General features: G+C 38.9%; 1 protein-coding gene across 2 annotated transcripts in view; it reads left to right on the forward strand.

The window, feature by feature from the left end:
* The window catches only part of CACHD1 (cache domain containing 1), a 249,188-nt gene that overhangs the window by 139,324 nt on the left and 96,373 nt on the right, over positions 1-13,491 (forward strand). The gene's annotated exons all lie outside the window — the stretch shown is intronic.

Genomic DNA, 13,491 nt, shown 5'->3' on the forward strand with positions numbered 1-13,491 from the left:
GGCAGGAGGAGAAGGGGACGACAGAGGATGAGATGGTTGGATGGCATCACCGACTCTTTCGACATGGGTTTGGGTGGACTCCAGAAGTTGGTGATGGACAGGGAGGCCTGGCGTGCTGCGGTTCATGGGCTCACAAAGAGTCGGACACGACTGAGTGACTGAACTGAACTGAACATCCTTTATAGGATGGATATACTAAGGTAGATGTGGCTTCAGATAATATTGAAACAGAATGGTTGAGGATATCTTTATTGACATAGTGATATTTGTATCTGGTTGAGGCTATTTTATTTATTGGCATATGTGTTTGTTAATTGCTCAATTGTATCTAACTCTTTACAACCCCAAAAACTGTAGCCCGCCAGGCTCCTTTTCCCATGTAATTCTCCAGGCATGAACACTGGAGTGGGTTGTCATTGCCTTCTCCAAGGGATCTTCCCAACCCAAGGATCAAACCGGGGTCTCCCACATTGCAGGCAGATTCTTTACCATCTGAGCCACAAGGGAAGCCCTTCATTGGCATAGTGATGTTTATATCTGGAGGGGTATAGGGTTATATGATGCTGGAAATTGTAGAGGAAAGAACACTTATTTTGAGGTACAAAGATTTTGACTTGGTCTCTGATTAGCTGTGTAGCCATAATCTAGTTACTTAATGTTCTATTTTTATATACAGTTTTCTGTCAGTGGATAATAATCTTCATTATACCAAGTTCGAACTGGCTCTTCAGAATGACTAGAAGAAGTTAACATACTCTAAAATTATGGGTGTAAAAGTTACCATATCTAGTATGTATCACTCTTCTTTTTGCATAATAAGTGTTCATCAAGCTATGCAAAGGATGGAAACAACACAATTCTTCGGTAGTTAAATGATTCTTTGCTTCCTACAAAGAAGTTTTTACTTATTATATTTTCTTGGTGGGCTATGTAGGTAACTGAGCATCCTCAGATCATTTTATTTCTCCATCTGTGTGGTGTTAAGATGAGACTTTCTCTCTGGCTTACCTAGAGAAGCTCATACTAGCTGTTTACTAACCTAAACAGAAAGTGTATACATTTTGGAATGAGACTGTCCAGATATGAATCTTAACTCCAGGAGTTGGTATTCAGGGGGTCTCAGATAGGTGACAACTTTAACTGAACCTTTCTTCATCTCTAGAATGGAAATAATAATGGACACTTCACAGGATGTTGTGAGCATTTTTTGAAATCATATAAGAAAGTACTTTGAAAATTGTAATGTTCTGAGCAAACATATGCTTTCCTATCATAGTGAATATTTCATTTTTTATTAGGTTTAATCAAAGAAGAAATTCTTTTTTATAGTCAGGTCATCAGTAACTTAATGTTTTCAACAATTTGCGTCTAATCTAAAAAAAAAAAAAGAGTCCATTGGGCTTTAAACCAAAGGAAAAAAATCATTTCCCAACTGAGAAAAAAGGATAGTAAGGGAGAAGTCCTTACAGCTATAATTACGCTTAAAACACTGGTTCTCAGCTAAGATGATTTCCACTCCCCTTCATCCCCAGGGAGATTTGGCAGTATCTGGAAACATATTCAGTTGTCATGGTTGAAAGGTGGAAACAGTTGCTTCTAGTGAGGAGAGGCCAGGGATGCTGTAAACATCCTACAATGCCCAGGACAGTCCTCCAAAGAATTATCTGACTCTAAATGTCAGTAGTGCAGAAGTTGCCTCAAAAGATAGGAGGTCTTCATGAAATTTCTAAGTGGAACATGTCTCTAGGTGAAACAAGAAGCTTGAATTGACTGATAACTACTTGTAAATCTACCCCATATGTCACCTTTCCATTTTTTTCCCACCTCATGAATTTCTATTAATGTTTCAACAAGCAATATAGCCATTTGTCTCACTCCATAGCCTCCTATAACCTCTTTTTTTCCCCTCTCCTTCTTTACCTTTGCCCCTGGAAGAATTCATTGTTCCCTCATCTTTGTTCCCATAGTGAGTTTCCGTCACCTTTATTATAGTGCAGAACTGAATGGATCATATGTTGTTGGTAGGTATGCCTCCCCTGCTGTTCTGGGCAGGGATTACAGCTCATCCATTTTCATCCCAGTGCCTCACAATTGTGTTTGATTACTATGTGCTGGAATCTGAAATGACTTGAATATGGGGATGAGTCAGGGGTGAGAAATTAAACTATTATTGGGTGGGACCAAGTACTGAACATAATTAAATAGTGAAGGCAAACTGACACAGCAGAGAGGTACTCTGGTTCCTCAAAGCAGAGAAGTATACCAGATGGATGGCTTCACAAAGGATCCTGTGTGCATATTGGGGAACTCCTTTTCAGTTCAATGGTTATGACTCCACACTTCCATTTCCAAGGCCACAGGTCTGATCCCTGGTAAGGAAACTTAAGAAACCCGCAAGTTGCATGGCATGGGGAAAAGAGATGTCCCTCTTGGACCTAGGGATTATCATACTAAATGAATTAAGTTTGAGAAAGACAAATACTACACAATAGCACTTACACGTGGAATCTAAAAAAATGGTACAAATGAATTTATTTATGAAATAAATACAGTCATAGAAGACAAATTTATGGTTACGAAAGGGGAAGGGGAGAAAGGGATAAACTGGAAGTATGGGATTAAGAGAGATACTACCATGTATAAAATAAACAACAAGAATTTACTGTATAACATAATATCTTGTAATAGCCTATATAATGGAAAAGAATCACAAAAAAGATACATATCTAAATCACTGTACACTTGAAACTAACACAATATTGTGAATCAGCTATACTTCAAATTTCTTTTTTAAAAAATGTGCATCTTGTTTGATCTGGTCATTTAGAAGAATATTTCAAGGAATAAAGACATGTTTGTAAAGACAAATTTGTTTAAAAAGTCATTGTAGTGCCATTTGGAATAGAGAATATTGTAAATATTCTAAATTTCTAATAATAGATAAGTTAAGGAAAGTATATCCTGTGCGTAAAAGTGATACATAAGATGTAACCATGCCATAGAAGAGAATTTTCTGCCTTGTAAAAATGGCGCTACATGCTTACACACATGTATACTTTGAAGGTTTAGAAAGACTTTTGTCAGAATGTTTTGGAGTAAAGACAGTGATTTACATTTTGAATATACTGAGATAAGGGTTGAAGTCTGAAATGCAGGTCATCCAGACGTTTGACAATAACCAGTGATCTGCCTTTAAGTGAATATATTAAAAGTGTAGTTTCTGCCCTCCAGGAATCTCTCATTTAGTTCAGTTTGACACCTAAGAGACTTGAATTACACTCCTAATATGCTGGGTAAGCAGGTTAGTACTCCTCTAAATGCTGGACTTGTGCTGAATACAGAATGGAAACACTGTGGAGCTGCAATGCAGTCTTCTCTCCTCACCAGGAGTAGTTGACAGAGCCAGGAACTGCCATTTGGGGTGAATCTTGTACAACCAGAGCAGTTCTCATGATAAAGCTGAGCAATCAGAAGATATATGGATGACAAAAAAACATGATCTGATCACAACCGTCTGCAACTGAAAATGGCAAGTGACAACTACCCTTCTCTTAGACACAGTCTTCTTGGCTTAGCAAAAGGCTCTCTTACCAGGGAATGTATGTAGGACTTTTTGCAGTGAACACTGAGTTGATGCTTTCCTAGCCATTAACTAAACACAAACACTTTTTAAAATTAAAAGGACCTCTTACCTTTTTAATTAAGGTTGAAATATGGGAAGAGTTAATAGTAAGTTATTGCTGTAAACCAGGGTTGGAATCCTTAGCTGCCCCTTTTCCAGTTTCTCATAAAATGCTTTAAGCTGCATTTTCTAACTGTTGTATTATCCTCCTGAGGACATTTTCAGTTCTCTCTTTCTCATATTTCAATTCTTCTGAAAATGTCTACATTTTGAATCTCAGGGAGTTCATGTTGGAATTAAACGCAGAAAGGAAGAACTTCCAGTCTTGGGAAGCAATTTAAGAACATGACTAAAAACAGTTTATATTATCCTCTATGTCAAGATAATGTTTTTTCTCTTATGGAAATAACATAAAATTTCTTTTTAAAATAAATACACCTAAATTTTAAAATGCATTAATTTAAATGAAAATATTAAATGAACGTAACCAAAGCCTTAAAGCTGATTGATATAATAACTACTGAAGTTAATGAAAACTGGACTGAAGATTATTGAGAAAAATCCTTCTAAATTGTAAGATTTTACCGTTCTATAAAGCAAACTCTTTATACCCATGAACTGGCCACATGCATATATGATAATATTGCCATTACAATAAACATAAGCAACTGGACTTGAAATAAGGGATTGTTAGTTTTACATCTGGATCTCAGCATTCAAAAAACTAAGATCATGGCATCCGATCCCATCACTTCATGGCAAATAGATAGGGAAACAATGGAAGCAGGCAGATGTAATTTTCTTGGGCTCCAAATCACTGCAGATGGTGACTGCAGCCATGAAATTAAAAGACACATACTCCTTGAAAGAAAAACTATGAGAAACCTAGACACTGTATTAGAAAGTAGACATATCACTTTGCTGACAAGGTCCATATAGTCAAAGCTATGGTTTTTCCAGTAGACATGTATGGATGTGAGAGTTGGACCATAAAGGAAGCTGAGTGCCAAAGAGTTGATGTTTTCAAATTGTAGTGCTGAAGAAGACTCCAACAGAGGACGAGATGGTTGGATGGCATCACTGACTCAGTGGACGTGAGTTTGAGCAAACTCCAGGAGACAGTGAAGGACAGGGAAGCCTGGCATCATACAGTTCATGGGGTTGCAAAAAGTCAGACATGAACAACATTCTTAAATATTTAGGCCCTGTAAACATTTTTAAAAATGTAACACTGACCCAAGAACACTTAAAGTATTTATACTAACATTGTGTCTGTAGCCCATTGACCTTGCTTCTCCAATTTTATTAAAGACAAGTTACTTACCCGGCCAATATTTTTATGATTGATTTTTTTATCCAATTACTAATTTTTATTTTTTAGGCCTAGAATTTTATTTTTACTGATGTATAATCCATATTTGATTCTTGTCACTAAAACTTGATGATAGTTTTTCTTTTTTTCTTTTGACCATACCACTGGGCACATGGGCTCTTAGTTCCCTGACAGGGATCAAGGCCATGCCCCCTACAGTGGGAATCCAGGGTCTTAACCACTGGACCAGCAGGAATTCTCGTGATAATGCATATTTTTTAAAAAATAAGATAAAATGCCCAGTTCTGAAGAGAGAGACTATTCTTTTCTAATATTCTGCAGAATATACCCTGAAGGTTATACTGTGATAACTACAGAAAGAACCTGCAAAGCACCAGAAAATTGATTTTTCAGATGATTTTGATACTTTCCTTCTCAGACCAGTCAACTTTTCTAACTTAGGAGTCCTGGAAATTAATTATTTTGTACAGAGTCCTGAATAGTGATTTGATATTCCATCAATATTTACTGAAGGAATGGTCGGAAGAATTGGATTGGGGGTGGGAGGAGACGGGGACGACAGAGAATGAGATGGCTGGATGGCATCACCGACTCGATGGACATGAGTTTGAATGAACTCCGGGAGTTGGTGATGGACAGGGAGGCCTGGCATGCTGTGATTCATGGGATCGCAGGGAGTCGGACACGACTGAGCGACTGAACTGAACTGAACTGAATGGTGGGGAAACAGGCTATGACTTAATCTACAGCAAACTCATTTTCAATGGTATCGCTGTAACAGCATAATTTTGAGAATGAGTTTATTTGCTCATATAATTTAATTAATAGCTCCCTTTGTGTTTTAGAGGGTTAAGAGATGAGGGTCCATGAGATCCTGGGCTCCCTTGCAAGGATCGCACACATGCAAAAGCATATCATAATGCTCATGACTATATCTTACCTACAGATGTGTTTTCCTTGGCCCCACAGGATGTTTTAAAGATTTTTAAATTTAAGTTTTTTTATTTGTTGGCAGCATTTAAACTTCAGGGGAATTACCAAATTTCTGTTCTCTCTAAATTCAGAAGATAAGACAATGGTGAGTCTGCATTCCCCTTGGCAATAGTCAGCTCCTGTGATGAGCAGCTCCTTTTGAAGGCAGGGCCTGTATTCTCCCCTTCACCACAGTCTGCACTACCCCCTACTGCTTCACACCCAACCCATTCCCCTAACTTTCATTACCTACTTGACCCATATTAGCATGTGATTTTGCAACTCCAATCTGAGAAGACTATATAATGTTAATAAATTTTATAAATGTTTTATCCATGTGCCTTCCCTCATATGCCATCTTAAACATACATGTTTGTTCTGTCGCATTTATATATAGTCACCTTTAGCATATACCAAAAATATCTATTTCTGAAACCTGCCACAGAAATGGGAATGTGCTCTGCACATCTGAAAATGTTGTTTAGTCACTAACCCTTGACTTTTTTTTATAAGCCAGTCAATAATCTTGTCTTTGACATCTCTTAATTCCATTTTTCTCCTCCTCCCTTCCTTAATTTCTTCTGTAGGTGTTCCTGTCTCGTGGTGTTCTTATATTTTATTTTCAATGTCTTTATTTAAGAAGACTGGAAGAGTGCAATGGGTATACAAGGGAGGAAATACTGGGAAGATGAATTCAGATATTTATTCTTTTTTGTGTCTCCAAGTAGAAGTCAGTTCTCTTATCCTCACTCAATTAACGTTGGATAATTGAATAGTTATTGTGGGAATAGGCATTAAGGCATTTGTATGTTCACATTTTAAGTTCCTCAAGTATTGTTGACATCATGGGAACCAGAAATAAATTACTCAGAGAGTTATTTTTAATTTTGATGATTAACATGTTGACTCAGAATGTTCAGATTCCTGTATTACTCTCTTTAGGATCCTCTAGGGACTTCAGAGCATGAGATCACAGTTTATGCTTGCTTTTTTTTTTTTAACATTTATTTTTTTATTGAAGGATAATTGTTTTACATAATTTTGTTGTTTTCTGTCAAGTCCGAATCAGCTATAGGTATACATATGTCCCCTTTTTTTTGAACCTCCCTCCCATCCCACCCCTCTAGGTTGATACAGAGCCCCTGTTTGAGTTTCCTGCAGCAAATTCCCGTTGGCTATCTATTTTACATATGGTGATGTAAGTTTCCATGTTACTCTCTCCATACATCTCACCCTCTCCTCCCCTCTCCCCACGTCCACAAGTCTATTCTCTATGTCTGTTTCTCCATTGCTGCCCTGTAAATAAATTATTATGTACCATTTTTCTAGATTCTGTATATGTGCATTAGAATATGATATTTATGTTTCTCTTTCTGACTTACTCTGTATGATATGTTCTAGGTTCATCCACCTGATTAGAACTGACTCAAAGATGTTCCTTTTTATAGCTGAGTACTTGGATGCATTCTTAAAAACGACAGAATGATTTCTGTTCGTTTCCAAGGCAAACCATTCAATATTACAGTAATCCAGGCCTATTCCCCAACCAGTAACGCTGAAGAATCTGAAGTTGAACGGTTCTATGAAGACCTACAAGACCTTTTAGAACTAACACCCAAAAAAAGATGTCCTTTTCATTATAGGGGACTGGAATGCAAAAGTAGGAAGCCAAGAAACACCTGGAGTAACAGGCAGATTTGGCCTTGGAGCACGGAATGAAGCAGGGCAAAGGCTAATAGAGTTTTGTCAAGAGAACGCACTGGTCATAGCAAACACCCTCTTCCAACAACACAAGAGAAGACTCTACACATGGACATTACCAGCTGGTCAACACCAAAATCAGATTGATTATATTCTTTGCAGCCAAAGATGGAGAGGCTCTATACAGTCAGCAAAAACAAGACCAGGTGGCTCAGATCGTGAACTCCTTATTGCCAAATTCAGACTTAAATTGAAGAAAGTAGGGAAAACCACTAAACCATTCAGATATGACCTAAATCAAATCCCTTATGATTATACAGTGGAAGTGAGAAATAGATTTAAGGGACTAGATCTGATTGATAGTGCCTGATGAACTCTGTATTGAGGTTCGTGACATTATACAGGAGACAGGGACCAAGACCATCCCCATGGAAAAGAAATGCAAAAAAGCAAAATGGCTGTCTGAGGAAGCCTTACAAATAGCTGTGAAAAGAAGAGAAGCGAAAAGCAAAGGAGAAAAGGAAAGATATAAGCATCTGAATGCAGAGTTCCAAAGAATAGCAAGGAGAGATAAGAAAGCCTTCCTCAGTGATCAATGCAAAGAAATAGAGGAAAACAACAGAACAAGAAAAACAAGAGATCTTTTCAAGAAAATTAAAGATATCAAGGGAAGAATTCATGCAAAGATGGGCTCGATAAAGGACAGAAATGCTATGGACCTAACAGAAGCAGAAGATATTAAGAGGTGGCAAGAATACACAGAAGAACTATACAGAAAAGATCTTCACTACCAAGATAGTCACGATAACGTGATCACTGACCTAGAGCCCGACATCTTGGAATGTGAAGTCAAGTGGGCCTTAGAAAGCATCACTACGAACAAAGCTAGTGGAGGTGATGGAATTCCAGTTGAGCTATTTCAAATCCTGAAAGATGATGCTGTGAAAGTGCTGCACTCATTATGCCACCAAATTTGGAAAACTCAACAGTGGCCACAGGACTGGAAAAGGTCAGTCTTCATTCCAATCCCAAAGAAAGGCAATGCAAAAGAATGCTCAAACTACTGCACAATTGCACTCATCTCACACGCTAGTAAAGTCATGCTCAAAATTCTCCAAGCCAGGCTTCAGCAATATGTGAACCGTGAACTCCCAGATGTTCAAGCAGGTTTTAGAAAAGGCAGAGGCACCAGAGAACAAATTGCCAACATCCGCTGGATCATGGAGAAAGCAAGAGAGTTCCAGGAAAACATCTATTTCTGCTTCATTGACTATGCCAAAGCCTTTGACTGTGTGGATCACAATAAACTGTGGAACATTCTGAAAGAGATGGGAATCCCAGACCACCTGACCTGCCTCTTGAGAAACCTGTATGCAGGTCAGGAAGGAACAGTTAGAACTGTACATGGAACAACAGATTGGTTCCAAATAGGAAAAGGAGTACGTCAAGGTTGTATATTGTCACCCTGCTTATTTAACTTCTATGCAGAGTACATCATGAGGAACGCTGGGCTGGAAGAGCACAAGCTGGAATCAAGATTGCTGGGAGAAATATCAATAAGCTCAGATATGCAGATGACACTACCCTTATGGCAGCAAGGGAAGAGGAACTCAAAAGCCTCTTGATGAAAGTGAAAGAGGAGAGTGAAAAGGCTGGCTTGAAGCTCAACGTTCAGAAAACAAAGATCATGGCATCTGGTCCCATCACTTCATGGGAAATAGATGGAAAAACAGTGGAAACAGTGTCAGAATTTATTTTTTTGGGCTCCAAAATCACTGCAGATGCTGATTGCAGCCATGAAATTAAAAGACGCTTACTCCTTGGAAGGAAAGTTATGACCAACCTAGATAGTATATTAAAAAGCAGAGACATTACTTTGCCAACAAAGGTCCATCTAGTCAAGGCTATGGTTTTTCCCGTGGTCATGTATGGATGTGAGAGTTGGACTGTGAAGAAAGCTGATCCCCGAAGAATTGATGCTTTTGAACTGTGGTTTTGGAGAAGACTCTTGAGAGTCCCTTGTACTGCAAGGAGATCCAACCAGTCCATTCTAAAGGAGATCAATCCTGGGTGTTTATTGGAAGGACTGATGCTAAAGCTGAAACTGCAATACTTTGGCCACCTCATGCGACGAGTTGACTCACTGGAAAAGACTCTGATGCTGGGAAAGTTTGGGGGTGGGAGGAGAAGGGGATGACAGAGAATGAGATGGTTGGATGGCATCACCGACTCTGTGGACATGAGTGAACTCCGGGAGTTGGTGATGGACCAGGGAGGCCTGGCGTGCTGTGATTCATGGGGTCGCGGAGAGTCGGACACAACTGAGCAACTGAACTGAACTGAATATTCCATTGTATATATGTACCACGACTTCTTTATCCATTCATCTGTTGTTGGATATCTAGGTTTTTACCATGTTCTAGCTATTGTAAATAGTACTGCAATGAACAATGGGATACATGTGTCTTTTTAATTTTGGTTTCCTCAGGATATATGCCTAGGAGTAAGATTGCTGGATCATCTGGTGGTTTTATTCCTAGTTTTCTAAGGAATCTCCATACCATCTTCCATTTTCTTTTTTTAAAACCTAACTGAAACATGAGCTTTGTTTCATTTTTAAAAGGAGGTGAGCCTCTTTTTAAATATTTCAGTTTTCTCCTCTAGGAGTTTTATAGTTTCTGGTCTTCCATTTAGATCTTTTATCCATTTTGAGTTTATTTTTGTGTATGGTGTTAGGAAGTATTCTAGTTTCATTCTTTTACAAGTGGTTGAGAACATAGGCAAAACACTCTCTGACATAAATCATAGCAGGATCCTCCATGACCCACCTCCGAGAATATTGGAAATAAAAGCAAAAATAAACAAATGGGACCTAATTAAAATTGAAAGCTTCTGCACAGCAAAGGAAACTATAAGCAGGGTGAAAAGACAGCCTTCAGAATGGGAGAAAATAATAGCAAAGGAAGCAACTGACAAAGGATTAATCTCAAAAATATACAAGGAACTCCTGTAGCTCAATTCCAGAAAAATAAATGACCCAATCAAAAAATGGGCCAAAGAACTATACAGACATTTCTCCAAAGAAGACATACAGATGGCTAACAAACACATGAAAAAATGCTCAACATCCCTCATAATCAGAGAAATGGAAATCAAAACCACAGTGAGGTACCATTTCACGCCAGTCAGAATGGCTGCTATCCAAATGTCTACAAGCAATAAATACTGGAGAGTGTGTGGAGAAAAGGGAACCCTCTTACACTGTTGGTGGGAATGCAAACTAGTACAGCCACTATGGAGAATAGTATGGAGATTCCTTAAAAAACTGGAAATAGAACTGCCATACGAACCATAATCGCACTCCTGAGCATACACACCGAGGAAACCAGAATTGAAAGAGACACATGTACTCCAATGTTCTTCGCAACACTGTTTATAACAGCCAGGACATGGAAGCAACCTAGATATCCGTCTGCAGAAGAATGGATAAGAAAGCTTTGGTACATATACACAATGGAGTATTACTCAGCACTTAAAAAGAATACTTTTGAATCAGTTCTAATGAGGTGGATGAAACTGGAGCCTATTATACAGAGTGAAGTAAGCCAGAAAGAAAAACACCGATACAGTATATTAACGCATATATATGGAATTTAGAAAGATGATAATGATAACCCTGTATACGAGACAGCAAAAGAGACACAGATGTATAGAACAGTCTTTTGGACTCTGTGGGAGAGGGCAAGGGTGGGATGGTTTGGGAGAATGTCATTGAAACATGTATATTATCATATGTGAAACTAATCGCCAGTCCAAGTTCGATGCATGATACAGGATGCTCGGGGCTGGTGTACTGGGATGAACCAGAGGGATGGGATGGGGAGGGAGGAGGGAGGGGGGTTCAAGATGGGAACATATGTACACCCAGGGCAGATTCATGTCAATGTATGGCAAAACCAATACAATAATGTAAAGTAATTAGCCTCCAATTAAAATAAATAAATTTAAATTAAAAAATATATATATATATATAAATTAAAAAATAAAAAATAAATATTTCATTTTTAAATCAATTCAGTCTCTACCATGGTAGCAAAATATTTTCCTTTCATTTTCAATTCAGCTGAGATATAGATTATATCTTAGGAATATGGTCTTAAGACCAGATAGCCATCTGCTCTACCTGTTTGCTATGTGATCTTAGAAAATTCACCTAACCTTTTTAGTCCTTAGTTTCCTCAACTGTAAGCTGAACAGTTTGAACTATACTCCCGACAGCCAATGCTCAAGATACATTATGGACACTTTTCCTGCTGCCCAAATTTGTAAATTCTAGATTCATTAGGTAATTTTCTTCACGCTTCTGAGAGCTGTCTGGGGTGGTGGGGGATGATATTATGGAACAGGACCTACAAAGGTTATATTACTCAATAATTAATTTTAAAAAGTATACATTTATGCAGGTCAGGAAGCAACAGTTAGAACTGGACATGATTCTAAATACGAAAAGGAGTACGTCAAGGCTGTATATTGTCACCCTGCTTATTTAACTTCTATGCAGAGTACACCATGAGGAACGCTGGGCTGGAAGAAGCACAAGCTGGAATCAAGATTGCCAGGAGAAATATCAATAACCTTAGATATGCAGATGACACCACCCTTATGGCAGAAAGCAAAGAAGAACTAAAGAGACTCTTAATGAAAGTGAAAGAGGAGAGTGAAAAAGTTGGCTTAAAGCTCAACATTCAGAAAACTAAGATCATGGCATCCGGCCCCATCATTTCATGGGAAATAGATGGGGAAACAGTGGCAGATTTTATTTTGGGGGACTCCAAAATCACTGGAGATGGTGACTGCGGCCATGAAATTAAAGGACGCTTACTCCTTGGAAGGAAAGTCATGACCAACCTAGAGAGCACATTAAAAATCAGAGACATTGCTTTGCCACCAAAGGTCCGTCTAGTCAAGGCTATGGTTTTTCCAGTAGTCATGTATGGATGTGAGAGTTGGACTATAAAGAAAGATGAACACCAAAGAATTGATGCTTTTGAACTCTGATGTTGGAGAAGACTTTTGAAAGTCCTTTGGACTGCAAAGATATCCAACTAGTCCATCCTAAAGGAAATTAATCCTGAGTGTTCATTGGAAGGACTGATCTGGAAGCTGAAACACCAATATTTGGCCACCTCATGTGAAGAACTAACTCATTTGAAAAGACCCTGATGCTGGGAAAGATTGAAGGCGGGAGGAGAAGGGGACGACAGAGGATGAGATGGTTAGATGGCATCACTGACTCAATGGACATGAGTTTGGGTGAACTCCGGGAGTTGGTGATGGACAGGGAAGCCTGGAATGCTGCAGTTCATGGGGTCTCAAAGAGTCAGACATGACTGAGCAATTGAACTGAACTGAAACATTTATGAGATGGTTTATGGGAGAAGCATTTCAGCTGAATCTTGGTGTGGGAAAAGGATGTTCACATATAGGGATATGAAGCGAGAGCTTTCCAGGAGAGGAATGTCAATTTAAAGAAAGCCCCACAGAAGGAAATGGCCAGGAGCACTGATGAGGATCTTGTGTTGGGAAAAGTGATGGAAAAGGCCTCTGAGAAGCTGAATTAATATCGGATCATAGAGAACCTCAGATACTAGAATGAATAACTGAACTCCATTCAGGAGACTTTAAGCTTTGTAAATGAAGGATAATTCATCTCTTGCTGCCATGTGTCTTTAACACAGAGTAGACACCCAGGGACGGGGGAGCCTGGTGGGCTGCCGTCTATGGGGTCGCACAGAGTCGGACACCACTGAAGCTACTTAGCAGCAGCAGCAGACACTCAGTAGGGCTTCCCAGGTGGCTCAGT

The sequence above is a fragment of the Moschus berezovskii genome, chromosome 4 (assembly GCF_049115385.1).
Source record: "Moschus berezovskii isolate FMDL1 chromosome 4, NW_MosBer_1.0, whole genome shotgun sequence".
Classification (NCBI taxonomy): Eukaryota; Metazoa; Chordata; class Mammalia; order Artiodactyla; family Moschidae; genus Moschus; species Moschus berezovskii.